Raw genomic sequence first — 16163 nt, 5'->3', positions numbered from 1 at the left:
ATCGATCACTTTAGTAAACATCGCAACCATCTATATCTATTTCCATCTTCTTTATCTCTTCATTTGTGATTGTGGTTTGTTAGTTTCCGAGATTGTGGCTTGTTCGACTTTCTTAACAGAGCTTATATATATATTAATTTGGATTCATAATAAGGTACCTCCTCTTGCAACCATTTTAGATTCATTCATGGATTTGTTACAGGTAGATGGAGTTGGAAAAATAGGATTTGTAGGTAAACCTCTTGTAAACCTTCACGAGACTATAACTCGTCCACTAGGGACACCTAGGGGTTCAAAGGCTTGTTATTTATGCTAAAAGTGACCGTAGGCTCGACGATACGAAGTTGTTTGTATGTTTTAGAATTATTTTATTTGATTTGCTCGAGGACTAGCAAAGTCTAAATGTGGTGGAATTTGAAAGGTGTCTAAAACACCTAATTTTATATCTAGTATTTATGCTTTCTTTGCTATTTTTCTTGTAAATTATATATCTTATGTTTGCTTTTGAGTGTTTAGGTACTTTGGAGTCATTTGGAACAAAAGAAGAAGAAACAACCCAAAAGTCTCATCTCAAGTGCAAAAGTGTTGGAGGCGGATTATTTCGCATTATTTGCTTTTATTTCTTCATCTCTGTCTGAAAAGTATGTCGGCTTTAGTGATTAAAATTTCTGTCTGAAAAGCATGACAACTTCAGTGATGTCAAGAAATTGAAGAGATAAAGTGGGTCTGAGAAATGAGAGGAGGTTGCTGTTGGCGGAAGAATTCAAAAGAATAAAGCACTCTTTTGGAGCATAAGGGCAGAATCGTCAATTCACAGGCGAGTGGTAGCTGGAGCTATGCGGCGAAGAAGAGGAAGAATGAACTGTCAGTTCTGCGCAACTGATATGCCAAATAAATGGGGTTACCCCTTATCTATGAGTTCTAGGTGGCTATAGCCATCTACAATTCCTACACAAACACCTAAAATTCAGAGAAGCTCATTTAGTTTTTTCTCTGCCTGAAATAGAGATGGCGGCGATGCTGTCTTAGAAGTTAGAGAATGAGAGAAATTCACTGATGGAAGTGGAGATCGAGAAGATTTTTAAAACAAGAGTTGGTCTGAGTTTCACTCCGTTTTTTTTATTCAGATGAAGAATTAGTGAAGATTGACAGAGGAGTTAGGGTTTGTAGGGTACTTGATTCTGTAAAGAAATTAATGGAGAAGCTCTGTTGATTCGATGTGGTAATTGAATTGAAGAGAGAAATTAAGATTTTGGGTTTAATTGTGAACTGCAGCCAGTAATGGAATTGATGAAAAATCAACAAGAATTACAGATTTGTTGGGGTTGAATTTGAATTCAGGTGAGCAAGGAAGATGGGTTTTCAGCCGAATCGATACTGGATATGAAGGATAGAAGGAATTTGTTGATGTTTACTCGCTGTTGATATTTGTGACGAATTTAGGGTTTGTGGTTGTTCAAAGGGTTTCTGAATTTGAGATTTAGAATCAAGGAAGAAGAAAATGGTGACGATAAACAACCAAATTCAGGTGGTATGTGCTGTTGAGGGTGATTTCCAATGGTTTATGGAGTTGAGCTGGGTTTGTGTTAGATTCTGTGAAATTACAGTGAGAAAATGGCTTTCAATGATGAACAGGGTGAAGAAATGGGTTTCTGCTGTAGCTGGAGATGAAATTCTGGAACTCAAAGGCATTGAAGCTGATCTGATGTGCAGAATATGATGGTGCTGTGAGCTGGTGTTGAGCTGAACTGACAAGAATTGAGCTGCAGTTGGAGGTGGAATAGTACCGGTGGTAAATGAAGTGTAGATGCTGCATAAGCAGATGGATTATTGCAATGGATGAATACATGGTTTGAATGTTAGTGGCTCGAGTATGAGGACCAGGAGTTGACGCAGAAGAACAAGAAGGGTTAGAGCTCATTCTTGAGCTGAGACATTTGTTGCAGGTCAAAAGCTACAGTTGTGCATTGGCTGAGAGTATACACAATGGAAGATGGCAGGGATTGAAATGCAGATATGGTGTTGGATGAGATGCTGATGCTATTGGTGTTGTGTATGGAAGTTACAGGAAACATGAAATTGAAGATTTGGAGAGGCTGTAAAGAAACTCAGTAGAAGTAATTGTGGTTGTAAGTCAAGAAGAACAAGAAGCTTCTAGTGCTAGTTGCTGAGAACTTGATGGTTTCTGAGGAGAGAATATGGATCTCAGGTAAATGTGATGGTTGCAGCTGGCGAAGCAATGGAAGAAATGGTGCTGCTAAGATGGTGCTGGTTATGTGCGAGACCGCAGGTGGTGGTTGAAATTGAATGACTGAGATATAGGAATGGATGCAATTACAGGTTCTGGTTGAGTTTGAGCTGCTGATCTTGTTCATGAATGTTAGTTGTTGTTGTTGCAATAGATTACAGTAGGATATTGATTTCAAGGCTGGTGTTGTTACATGATGTACATGGAAGATATCGGGTGTGCAGTTACAAGTGATTTTGTGCCAGTGATGATCAGTGAACAATGAAGAATTAAAGGGTTTGTTTGAGTCTGAATTTGCGGGAACTGAAATGGCAGCTATTAATGGTATTGAAAGGAGGTGCAAGAAGAAGCATACAGTGTATTGATAATTGAAGCTGCAGGATGTGGGGATAGTGAAATTGCAATGAAGGAATTTGTGCTGCTGTAGGTAGAGCATGGTTGGTGTTAATGAGTTTACGGTGAACTGAACTACAAACTAGTTGCACTGGTGTGGAAATGAACTGAATTGCAGGGTGTTGAGATGCAGATGGCAAGGTTGTGCAGATTTGCGGCATTGCAGGGAATGGAGCTGAGTATGTATTGCCAGGGATGTGGTGTCTGAAGCAGTGGTGATGCTGCAATAGGGTGGAAACCCCAGGTGTTATGCATTTGCAGTTGTGCAGAAGTTGGAAGAAAGAATTGAGTAAGGGTTGTGATGGTGTTGTGTTTGAAACTGTGGCTGCTAAGAATGACCAGCCATCATGTCCGGGTTTGAGTAGTGTTGCACCATGATGGTGCAACACAGGAGTAGGCCGTGGCAAAATGGCTGTGGCCTGGCAACCTAGCCTACTCAGCTGAGTTAGCTTCTGTCTCAGGTCTGACTACATGTAGCTGACATCACTGAGTTAACTCGATTATTCATCCTGACTCGGCTGAGCTTTGACCGAGTTGACCCGTTTTACTTTGCCGGTCACCTGATCCCAATTTCCGGCGAATCTTCGGCCAACTTCCGACCACTTTTCAGCGACAATTTGGCAGAGTTTCTACATGGGTTCATCTCGCTTTTGGGCCACATGGATTTTCATCTAATGGGCTTTGAAGTTTTGACCTAGTTTTGGAAGGGAGAAAAGCTACGAAAAGGAAAAGTTTTCTACAACTTTGGGTATCACGTATTATTTTCTACTTGGAGCTTTGGAGAGAACTTCTTCTAGGGTTTGCTTTCGTTTGTTTTCATCTTCTTTATTTTATTGATTATGATTATGATGAACTCCATTATTATGAGTAACTAAATACAATTATTGGTTATGGGATAAAAGTTGATTTCTCAAGCATGTTATTTGATTCTATGAATTAGTTTTGTCTCAACTTTATTGTTTATGATTCATGGTTTATTTTATCATATGATTTGATTGGTTGATTGGTTGAGTCCGGAATCAATCCGATTTGCTTTCATATCTAGAGCTATATTAGGGTTTTCAATACGAAAAAGTTGTTTGTCCCTGATTTTAAGTAGCATAATTGTGGGTAGTGCTTGTAGTGATATATCCTACTAGTCACATATGAATCATAACCTTGGTTAAAACGAATTAGCGCTTTTACACGTTTGTTTGCTTTGATTAGTCTTATTCCATAAATCTTAAAGCTTTTAGGGAGTTAAACTTAATTTTGCTTTTACACTTTGGGTTGCTTTCTAGGAAGAATTCACATATGCATCTTTTAATGTGGTTGTGATGAAATTAGGGAATTAGCGGGATATTCTTGCGATCAAGGTATCCTAGGACTTTTAATAAATGCGAGATTAAAATATCAATTCTAGTCATTGATGAAAATACATGTTTGTGAATGATACTATCCCATGACCAATATATTCTCCTTATTGATTATTCCAACTATTTGCTTTGCTTTACTTTATTTTATTATATTTGCTAAAACAAAAATCCCCCATGGTTGTCTTAGAAACTGAAAATTACATAACAACAAAAGCCTCTCTGTGGATACGAACTCTTTCCTACCACTTACTATATTATTGTAGTTAAGTAAGAAAGTGAAATTATTTTTGACGCCTACGACAGCGATCATGCATACCTAGCAGCAACAAACGAAGCGAGGGGCTCGGATAATGTACCAGCCTCATTCAATGTACCAATCTCAGATTCACCCATGGAGCCCTTACAGCAATTATAGAACCTCTATGATGTTGGAGAGATTAAGTCCAACTACTCGGCCTCGGAGCCTATAGAGGAGGTAAATATCAGAACACCCGAAAATCCGGGTATGGTTAAGATTGGAACTCTCCTTGAAAAAGAAGAAGAAGAAAAATTAGTGCGATTGCTAAAAGAATATTCTGATGTCTTTGCATGGCACATGGAAGATATGCCTGGAATAGATCTAGAAGTCTGTTGTCACTACTTGAAGATTGATCCGCAACACAATCCCATGAGGAAAAATATGCGCAAGGTGGCGCCGGAGTATCACGAGGCAATTCAAAAAGAACTAAATAAGATGGAGGCATCAGGAGTCATCCGAGAAGTACAATATCCGATATGGATATCTAACATGGTGATAGTACCAAAGAAAAACGGAGGAGTGCGAATTTTCATTGATTTCAACGATCTTAATAAAGCTTGTCCAAAGGATAGGTTTTCACTCCCAAGTATTAATCAGCTCGTAGAAGCAACGTCCGGATATGGACTAATGTCCCTAATGGACGGGTATTCGGGTTATAACCAAATCCCACTTTCCGAGGAAGACCAAGAGCATACTGCTTTCTTCACTGCCCGAGGTCTATAATGTTACGCTAAGATACCATTCGTACTAAAAAATGCTGGCACGACTTACCAGAGAATTGTGGAGAAAATGTCTGACGGCTGGACATGTAAAACCCTAGAGATATATATAGGCGACATTCTCATCAGCAGTAAACTTCCACAATACTATGCAAACGAACTACTTCGCATAGAATGCCAAAAATTTGGCCAACGAAGGCATTCCCCTTCAATGGATTTAAATTCTGTACTAAGCCCTTGGCCATTAGCCAAGTGGGGAGTTGACATCGTTGAACCCCTACGAGCTGATACAGGGAAACGAAAATATTTAATCGTGACCACGGTTTACTTCACCAAATGGGTGAAAGAATCAGCCCTCAGATACACCAGAGGCGGTGGCATCATTAAATTCCTTGTCGAGTGCGTCATGTGCCGTTTCGAGATCCCAGCCACCATCGTATCAAATAATGGGGGCCAACTCCAAGGGAAAGACATGGACCTCCTCTTTAACTTATTCAAGGTCAGGAAGATTAAATCCGCACCCATCTACCCCGAGAGTAGTGATCAAACAGAGGCCACTAACGAAACCATCGCTGACATGCTCAAAACGAAGCTGGATGGACATAGGGCTAGATGGTGTGAGAAATTACACAATGTTCTATGGGTCTATCGGGCCACTCGAAGAAAATCAACAGGGATGTATCCCTTTTCTTTCACTTATGGAACGGAAGCGATCATACCAACTAAAGCGATGATTCCGCCAACTAAGACCGAGTGTTGGGAAAAGAACCTAAGCTCGGACATGATACTCGCTAAGCTAGATGATCTCGAGGAAAACCGAGAAATATCTCTTAAGAGAATAGAAAATTACCATCGGAAGATGGCCCAAGAATACAACAAACGTGTTCATCAGAGGCAATTTAGTCCACGCGACAAAATCTGGCGCAAGATCCCTCCATACCAGCGCGAGTCAGGAAAATTTGCTCCCATCTGGGAAGGACCACTTACCTTCATCGCCAAGGTAGGTGATGGAGCATACAAATTTCTCAAACCCAATGGGTAAGAATTATAACACCCATGGAACATTAAGTACCTCAAGCAATACGATGCTTAAACAACCTAATGCATAGAAGATCAAGCTATGAAAATAGGGTTTCAATCCCTACTTGTAAAAAGGTCATGGAATCTTACTAGAATGTACTAAGGGCTTATAAACCCTATTTTGAGAATAATGAAATTACTCCTTTTGCACATTTATTTCCATTAAATATTTCTTTTATTTGTGTTTATTTAGTTGTTTCTTTTACTTGTTTGCTTGCAATTTTTTGCCTTCATTTTTTGCCTTATTTTTTCTTTCATTTCCATATCGAATAATCATACCACATGTGCATTAAAACAAAATCCCATCAAGATTATGGCCCGATGCTAGCCACACCTTCTATTCTACAATGAATGATGCGGGTAAAATACCTAAGCTGTCCGAGACGGACACAGACCTACGACAATGCCATCTATCCAAATGAAGTAAGATGAAGTGGGGGACACCCTAAGCTATCTAAGACGGAAATAGACCTAATGCAATGCCCTCCAAGCAATGGTTAATAAGCAAGTGACTCAAATAACTGATCACTTAACCCCAGGGGCAAGTGTAACCTAAAATGGACACTATTAAAAAACCAAGCCCATAAAGGCATCAGACTAAGGCAAGAAGGGAAATGTGATATACTCAAAGTCCAACACCGTAAGAGATGCCCTGTCCGATTATGGAACTGATCACTCCTTGGCTTTCTCAACCATGGTTGAACCGATAGCATACACAAAACCTCCTCCCCCTCCCCCCATAGAGCCATAAGAATAAACACATCATATGATGAAATTTAATAAAAAAAATTATCATCCATATAAACAACTACTTCAAAAGAAAGTATCATTTCCTCCCACATATGAGGACTTACCAAAACATAAGGAGCAAAATAATGCCTCCAATACAGAAGAAGACTTGTTTAGCATGCTGACTAATCAAACCAATTAAACGGCACCTCACAAGAGGCGCGGGGACTTACCAAGAAAATAATGTTTTCAAACATCCCCTCGAAAACAATACGAGGCTTAAACACAAAAAGAAGAAAATAAAAAATTCTTAAAAAGCAAGGACTATACGAGCAGGAGAATTGATGAATTTAAGCTTGTCCATCACCAGGAGCACCTTGATAAGTGTCCATCCGATCCTCACCCTCGGCGGTATCAAGATCAACTTTCTCGGACTCGGGATCAGCAAGAGGAGGAGGAATCACAACATTGGCAGCAGCAGCCGCAACAACTCTTTGACGCTCACGAAGGATGACAGCCTTACATGCATTTGTCATCACGATCTTATACTTCAGATAAAGATTTCTCATCTTCTTATAGCATATTATTACAAATATAGTCAAGTTTTAATACATACCGCCTGCACAAGTTGATGCTGAGCGGACTTAGGAAAATAAGTTAAAATACGATCTTTCTCGTCCTCGCTCAACCGAGCATACTAATCCTAGCACAACATCTTCATCACCTCGGACCCCCACCAAAAACGGTGGAAGACGAACTAGAAGGAACCGTTGGAGCAGAAGGAAAACCAACAGCAAAAGTACCTGGTACTCTAGTACCAACACCACCACCACTTAGAACCACATGAACAATATCACCAACACCACCCCCAACCCGAGCACCTACAGTGGGAGGGGCATCCTTATCAGCGAGATTACTCGCCTGGGGAATCCTCACATCCGATAAGGTAGCAGTGCCATCGGGATTGATAGGATCATCCAACAAGGTTTGGTAAAGATCATCAAAAAATGCATCACCAAGATCCACCATCTCATTCTCACCAAACAGAGCACCAATATCGACATCCAGAGCATGTTCTTCAACCTCCACAGGAGCAGTAGATGGCCCATAACCATCAGCAACCCCCCTCCTCTGCCAAAACAATCAAACAAAGTCAGATGCTAAGGCATAAAACATGGGAAAGGTATATATACGTTAAAACAATAAGACGGTATTTTCTACCTTAGCATCCTCAATAGGTCGAGCAGTTTGTGATGAACACCTACGAGGAGGGACCCATTTAAGCTCCCATGGCCTGTAAGGTGGTAGATGACTATGTATCTCGGGAATCCCAGGAAGAACATTACCAATTTAATCCCAAACAAAAATATAAGGCCCCGCAATGCGAAGAGGAGCTAAAAACCACTTGGGATCATGAGTCTTGCGAAGTGTAATATTTCTAGGATTGGGAGGATCCAAATCAGATATAAGAGGAGGACCTCGAAGAGGTCACCGAGATTTATAAATTCCAACTCCAAAGCCCTCAAAGGTATCAGACTGTTGACACCAATAGTTCTCCATAAAAGTCGCAGGCGTATACAAATCCATCTGAGAAGGGACAAACTCATTCAACCCATGTTCAGTAACCTTGCCTTGACTTCGCCGAGCACATTCTAGGTCGATCCTATAAAAGAATCCATTGAGTTGAAATATACCTCGTTGGGGGCTAAGTTAACAAAGTACCTCGTACTGAAAGGAATCTAGTGGGCAATACAGATGAAGGAGAAGCCCAGCATCGAGCTGAACCTCCGCCAGGATGATCTCGTTAGGACCACATGGATTATCCTCAAGGAGTTTCTTTGTCAAGATGCCGGCTTGACCCTCCGTAGTAGCAAAGGTAACTTGAAATCTCTGAAGACTATGCTTAGTCTTCACCGTCTCCAAGAAAGCGGCATCAGACATGCCGGAAGAACGACTAGTGCCTCGGAGTTCTCATCGGTCTCTTATCATCACTATAAAGAATAAACAGAAGAAAGGATCAGAACTTACACTGGTTAAAAAATTTCGAAAACAATAAAAAGAAGGCGGAGACAATAATGGCGATCCCCAAAGAAACTTCAGAGTTGAAAAAATGGCGAGAACCATTGATTAAAGTAACCATGATGATCGCATAAGAACTATACAATTCAGAATAACGGCGTAATCCACCGACGAAAAAGAGAAACAAAAAGAAAAACAAAGAAGAAGGTCTTAGAGCACTGCTCGGTCGAACTCGCATGTGTTGCTATCTCAAGCATGTTTGTCAATGTTAGTGATCAAAATATAAGTCTTGATTTCTAGTCTACTATTAGTTAAGTCTCGGACTGGGATAGAAAATATAGTTGAGCTCTAGACTCCATGTAGATCATCATACAAATACGAAGAACTACTCAAGGTACTGGTGGAACTTCATCGACTAAAAGGTATGTAGAGACTTGAACTTATATATCACCCAAAAGTCTATTTACTCTATCTCCTATCTTGAGACAAAAGTCGTATTGCTATACAAACTATGATTATACACATTTGCTATTTCGAGCCGAGTTTATCTTACTTATCTATTTCTCGAAATATGTGTTAGTAATCTTTCGCTTTGGCCAAGTTCATCTTTACTAATGACGAAAGTCATATTAGTATCAATTACTAGAAAATCGATTTGACGAAAAATATCTTGTGAACTACAACTATATAACGTCCTCTAAGAATGTTTCAATGATTGAAATGAGAGTTTAGAATATAACCTAGAAAGGATATAAACATTGTGTGATAACTCATACGTGTGTAAGTCCTTATTCCCTGAACCAAAGTATGCGCACTTTGCTGCTTAAGAAAACCGGAACTGAAGTTCACATACCAGTACGCACGCTGTCGGAAGTTCACATCCCGTGAATTTATGCTGGAGTTTGTGAACTGAAAACAAACTTATTCCGGGTACTTAAGTCCGAGTATCAGTATGCGTACTTAAGTGTGTTAGTTTCTAAAAACGATTATTCGTGAACTTAAACTTATATAAACTAAGGAATGCATACTTGCAAACCGTGGCTATAAAGTTCATGAATTGATTCGAGTGAATCAAATCATTTTTGCTTCGATTGTGTCTTATATACTTCTATGAGATCTAAGCAATTGAACAACTCTCTAACTAGTTCTCTTGAGTCATTTGAACTAGTTATGGTTAAGATAAATATGGTTGACATGAAAGTGCTCATATGGCTGACCATTTGGTTAACTACTGTTGAAATAACTAAATGTACATGCTTGGATACGGTTACACAAAACGAAACAAACGTGCATTTCATTTGTGTGTAACAAGCTAAGTTCGATATAACGGTTGAAAGATATTCTCTTGAATCTAATCAGGTTTTCATCTAACAGTGAATATTGAATACTGTTAGAGCACTGCTCGGTCGAACTCGCATGCGTTGGTATCTTAAGCATGTTTGTCAATGTTAGTGATCAAAACTATAAGTCTTGGTTTCTAGTCTACTATAGCTAAGTCTCGGACTAGGATATAAAGTGTAGTTGAGCTCAATAACTCCATGGCGATCATAATACAAGACGAAGAACTACTCAAGGAACTGGTAGAATTTCATCGACTAAAAGGTATGTGGATACTTGAACTTATCTATCACTCAAAAGTCCATATCCTCTATCTCTTATCTTGAGAAAAAAGTCGTTTTTCTATATAGACTTTGATTATACACATTTGCTATTTCGAGCCGAGTTTATCTCGCCTATCTATTTCTCGAAATATGTGTTGGTAAGCTTTCGCTTTGGCCAAGTTCATCTTTATCTAGTGACTAAAGTCATGATTATGTTTCGATCACTTTGAAAATGGCTTTGACGAAAAATGGTTTGTGAATAACAACTATATAACGTCCTCTAAGAATGTTTCAATGATTGAAATGAGAGTTTAGATTATATAACCAATGTTGGATATAAGCATTGTGTGGCAAAACATATATGTATAAGTCCTTATTCCTGGAACCAAAGTATGCGTACTTTGTTGATCAAGAAAACCGGAACAAGAGCTGTGAACTCAGTCCACGAACTCAGTTCGCGAACTGGCAAAGGTTCTCATCCCGAGAATATCTGCTGGAGTTTGTGAACTCCTTCCGGGAACTTAAGTCCGCGAAATAAGTCTGCGAACTTGAGTTGGTTATATCTAAAGACGATTACTTGTGAACTTATATTTATATAAACTAAGGAATACAAATTGCAAACCGTGGCTATAAAGTTCATGAATCGATTCGAGTGAATCAAATCGTTTTTGCTTCGGTTGTGTCTTGTATAGTTATATAAGATTTATACAATTGAAAAACTCTCTAACTAGTTCATTTGAGTCATTTGAACTAGTTATGGTGAAGAAGAATATGGTTGATATGAAAGTGCTCATATGGCTAACCATTTGGTTAACTACTGTTGAACCAACAAATGTACATGTTTGGGTACGGTTACACAAACCTAAAATCGTGCATTTTATTTGTGTGTAACAAGCTAAGTTTTCGATCCAACAGTTGAAAGATATTAGCTTGAATCTAATCAGGTGTTCATCTAACAGTGAATATTGAATGTTTTGTTACTAAGCTAACATTGATTACAAACCCTGATTTGAAAGACTATATAAGGGAGAACTCTAGCAACTGGTAAACCTAATCCCCACACCTCCTGTGTGATACTAGTTGTATTATCTATAGTAGATTCTCCTTTAACCTTAGGTTTCTTCTTGTAAACCAGGTTAACGACTTGAAGAATTCATTGGGATTGTGAAGCCAGACCGATACTACTTTCTCGTAGTTGTGTGATATGATCTTGCTGAGTACAATCGTAACGATTGGCTTGATATTAATATCTCCGATAGGAAAGATATAAAAGTAGTCACAAACATCGTCGTCTCATCGTTTGTGAATCCAGAATATCTTCTTTCACCGCGTCGCTTAAGTTTATTGTGAGGTGATTGATAATACTAGGATGTTCATCGGGAATATAAGTCTAGGTTATCAATTGGTTCCTGTTCACCTTGATTTCAAAAGACGGAACAAAACTTGTAGGTATTTCTATGGGAGACAGATTTTTCTATTACCGTAGACTTTTTTGTGTGATAAAGATTTGTTTATTAAAGTCTTCGACTTTGGGTCGGAGAAACTCTTAGTTGTGGGTGAGATCAGCTAAGGGAATCAAGTGTGTAGTATCCTACTGGGATCAGAGACGTAAGGAGCGCAACTGTACCTTGGATCAGTGTGAGATTGATTGGGGTTAAACTACAGTCCATACCGAAGTTAGTTTGTAGTAGGCTAGTGTCTGTAGCGGCTTAATACAGTGTGTGTTCAATCTGGACTAGTTCCCGGGGTTTTTCTGCATTTACAGTTTCCTCGTTAACAAAATCTCTAGTGTCTGTGTTATTTCTTTTTCGCATTATATTTTGTTATATAATTGAAATATCACGGGTTCTGCGTTAAGATCAATCAATTAGAATATCCAACCTTTGGTTGTTGATTTACATTGATTGACACTTGAACATTGGTCTTTGGTACCATTCAAGTGATTTCTCTTGTATTCAATTAGAATCGCAGATTTCTATTTGCTTGAGTAAAAATTGAATCGAGAAATAGAGATATTAGAACTCTTTGATATACTTTATTAAGATTGAGTCTAGTTGATTCTATTGAAAGTATATTGGAGTTAGTCCATACAGATTGCTAATCGAAATATTAGGTGTGGTTGTTGTACCCCCTATTTTTCAAATACTTTTTTACTAAGCTAACATTGATTGCAAACCCTGATTTGAAAGACTATATAAAGGAGAACTCTAGCAACTGGGAAACCCAATACCCACACCTCTTGTGTGATACTAGTTGTATTAGCTAGAGTCGATTCTCCTTTAACCTTAGGTTTCTATCGATACCTTGTAGGTTAACGTCTTGAAGACTTCATTGGGATTGTGAAGCCAGACCCAACTATTTTATCTGTAACAAAGGGGGAGATTATTAGAGCACTTCTCGGTCGAACTCGCATGCGTTGCAATCTCAAGCATGTTTTTCAATGTTAGTGATCAAAACTATAAGTCTTGATTTCTAGTCTACTATAGCTAAGACTTGGACTAGGATAGAAAGTGTATTTGAGCTCAAGAACTCCATGGTGATCATCATATAAGACGAAGAAATACTCAAGGAACTGGTAGAATTTCATCGACTAAAAGGTATGTGGAGATTTGAACTTATATATCACTCAAAACTCTATCTACTCTATCTCCTATCTTGAGACAAAAGTCGTTTTGCTATATATACTTTGATTATACACATTTGCTATTTCGAGCCGAGTTTATCTCGCCTATCTATTTCTCGGAATATGTGTTGGTAAGCTTTCGCTTTGGCCAAGTTCATCTTTATCTAGTGACTAAAGTCATGATTATGTTTCGATCACTTTGAAAATGGCTTTGACGAAAAATGGTTTGTGAATAACAACTATATAACGTCCTCTAATAATGTTTCAATGATTGAAATGAGAGTTTAGATTATATAGCCAATGTTGGATATAAGCATCGTGTGGCAACACATATATGTATAAGTCCTTATTCCTTGAACCAAAGTATGTGTACTTTGTTGATCAGGAAAACCGGAACAAGAGATGTGAACTCAGTCCGCGAACTGGCGGAGGTTCTCATCCCGAGAATATTTTCTGGAGTTTGTGAACTCCTTCCGGGAACTTAAGTCCGCGAACTAAGTCTGCGAACTTGAGTTGGTTATATCTAAAGACGATTACTTGTGAACTTATATTTATGTAAACTAAGGAACGCAAATTCCAAACCGTGGTTATAAAGTTCATGAATCGATTCGAGTGAATCAAATCGTTTTTGCTTCGATTGTGTCTTGTATAGTTATATAGATTTATACAATTGAACAACTCTCTAACTAGTTCATTTGAGTCATTTGAACTAGTTATGGTGAAGAAGAATATGGTTGGTATGAAAGTGCTCATATGGCTAACCATTTGGTTAACTACTATTGAACCAACAAATATACATGTTTGGGTACGGTTACACAAACCTAAAATCGTGCAAATCATTTGTGTGTAACAAGCTAAGTTTTCGATCCAACGGTTGAAAGATATTAGCTTGAATATAATCAGGTTTTTATCTAACACTGAATATTGAATGCTTTGTTACTAAGCTAACATTGATTGCAAACCCTGATTTGAAAGACTATATAAGGGAGAACTCTAGCAACTCGGAAACCTAATCCCCACACCTCCTGTGTGATACTAGTTGTATTAGGTAGAGTCGATTCTCCTTTAACCTTAGGTTTCTTCTTGTAAACCAGGTTAACGACTTGAAGACTTAATTGGGATTATGAAGCCAGACCGATACTACTTTCTCGTAGTTGTGTGATCTGATCTTGTTGATTCTATCATGTTGAGTATAATCGTAACGATTGTCTTGAGATTAATATCTCCGATAGGCAAGATATAAAAGTAGTCACAAACATCTTCGTCTCATCGTTTGTGATTCCACAATATCTTCTTTCGCTGCGTCGATTAAGATTATTGTGAGGTGACTGATAATACTAGGCTGTTCTTCGGGAATATAATTCAGGGTTATCAATTGGTTCTTGTTCACCTTGATTTATCAAAAGTCGGAACAAAACTTGTAGGTATTTATGTGGGAGACATATTTATCTATTACCGTACACTTTTCTGTGTGATACAGATTTGTTTATTAAAGTCTTCGACTTTGGGTCGTAACAACTCTTAGTTGTGGGTGAGATCAGCTAAGGGAATGAAGTGCGTAGTATCTTGCTGGGATCAGAGACGTAAGGAGCGCAACTGTACCTTGGATCAGTGTGAGATTGATTGGGGTTCAACTACAGTCCAGACCAAAGTTAGTTTGTAGTAGGCTAGTGTCTGTAGCGTCTTAATACAGTGTGTGTTCAATCTGGACTAGGTCCCGGGGTTTTTCTGCATTTGCGGTTTCCTCGTTAAAAAAATCTCTGGTGTCTGTGTTATTTCTTTTCCGCATTGTATTTTTTTATATAATTGAAATATCACAGGTAGTGCGTTAAGATCAATCAATTAGAATATCCAACCTTTGGTTGTTGATTTACATTGATTGACACTTGAACATTGGTCTTTGGTACCGTTCAAGTGATTTCTGTTGTATTCAATTTGACTCGCAGATTTCTATTTGCTTGAGTAAGAATTGAATCGAGATATAGATATATTAGAACTCTTTGATATACTTTATTAAGATTGAGTCTAGTTGATTCTCTTGAAAGTATATTGGAGTTAGTCCATACAGATTTCTAATCGAAATATTATGTGTGGTTGTTGTACCCCCACTTTTTCAATTGGTATCAGAGCAGGAAAACACGTTAAAGACCTTACAAGTCTGTGTTTGTAGCGATTTGAATCTGTGGACAATGAGAATATATTCGATAACGCAACATCAGGTCAGAGTCACCCTTGTGAGTTTCAAAGTCCTGAAGATCTTAAAAAAGACTTTGTCTCTGGTCCGTTGTCTGAATCTGCATTTAACTGGGAGAAATCTCTTGATGATCAGTTGGATGATCTTTCGGATGACATTGATTCAGAATAAGGACAACGTCTTGATGAGGAAGTCTCTTAGTATATCAAGTTGTTTGACCGTGACTTGAAACAATAGAAGTCAACAACTTACTTGAGTAAATACATGGGTCCTCTTTGTCAAGAAAACAGAAAATTCAGAAAACTCTTTAAGGGATATGATTGTGGATATAAACTCTTACAATCTATTGTTAAAGATCACGAAGAAGATGTACGCTTGAAAAGATCCGAATGTGATAATCTTCTACGAAATCTCTTTGTGCTGAAAGAAAAACTTGCAGAATCTGAAGCAAGATATGACTTTCAACAAAAAAATTTTAATGACAAAGAACTCAGTCTTCTCACCAAAGAAAAATCCTTGGAGACTGACCTTGCTGCTGCTCTTGATAAAGTGAAATCTCTGGAAGAGAGTCTAAGTAGATTCAATTCTATCTCTATAAAATTATCCTCTATGATTGGAGCATGTAAAGAACATCGTGATATACGTGGACTGGCTATAAAGGAATAGACGCTCCAAAAACTAGTAAGATCAATTTTGTTAAAGTTAATTCTTCATGCGAGAAACCTTTTGCAGCTTGTAATGATTCCGGAAACAAGGATTTTGCTCCTTCTAAATCTACTCACAAGAGAACGGTAAAGAACAATTCTTTTAACTGCTATTATTGCGGAAATAAAGGACATTCTGAGAGAAGATGTCGTTTTCTTTTAAGGAATGAAAAACTTCACAACATTCTTGCATGGATGTC

At 38.3% G+C, this 16163-nt stretch overlaps 1 long non-coding RNA gene across 1 annotated transcript; it reads left to right on the top strand.

Annotated features, from left to right (window-relative positions):
- Nucleotides 1–973: 973 nt before the first annotated feature.
- Nucleotides 974–3495, top strand: LOC113287254. Its single transcript, XR_003329899.1, has 2 exons — nt 974–2685; nt 2760–3495. It is a non-coding gene; the product is annotated as an uncharacterized LOC113287254 (long non-coding RNA).
- The last annotated feature ends 12668 nt before the right edge of the window (nt 3496–16163 follow it).

This window comes from Papaver somniferum, chromosome 6 (assembly GCF_003573695.1).
Source record: "Papaver somniferum cultivar HN1 chromosome 6, ASM357369v1, whole genome shotgun sequence".
Classification (NCBI taxonomy): Eukaryota; Viridiplantae; Streptophyta; class Magnoliopsida; order Ranunculales; family Papaveraceae; genus Papaver; species Papaver somniferum.
The sequence above is the reverse complement of the archived record's forward strand: the minus strand, read 5'-3'. Positions and strand labels throughout refer to the sequence as shown.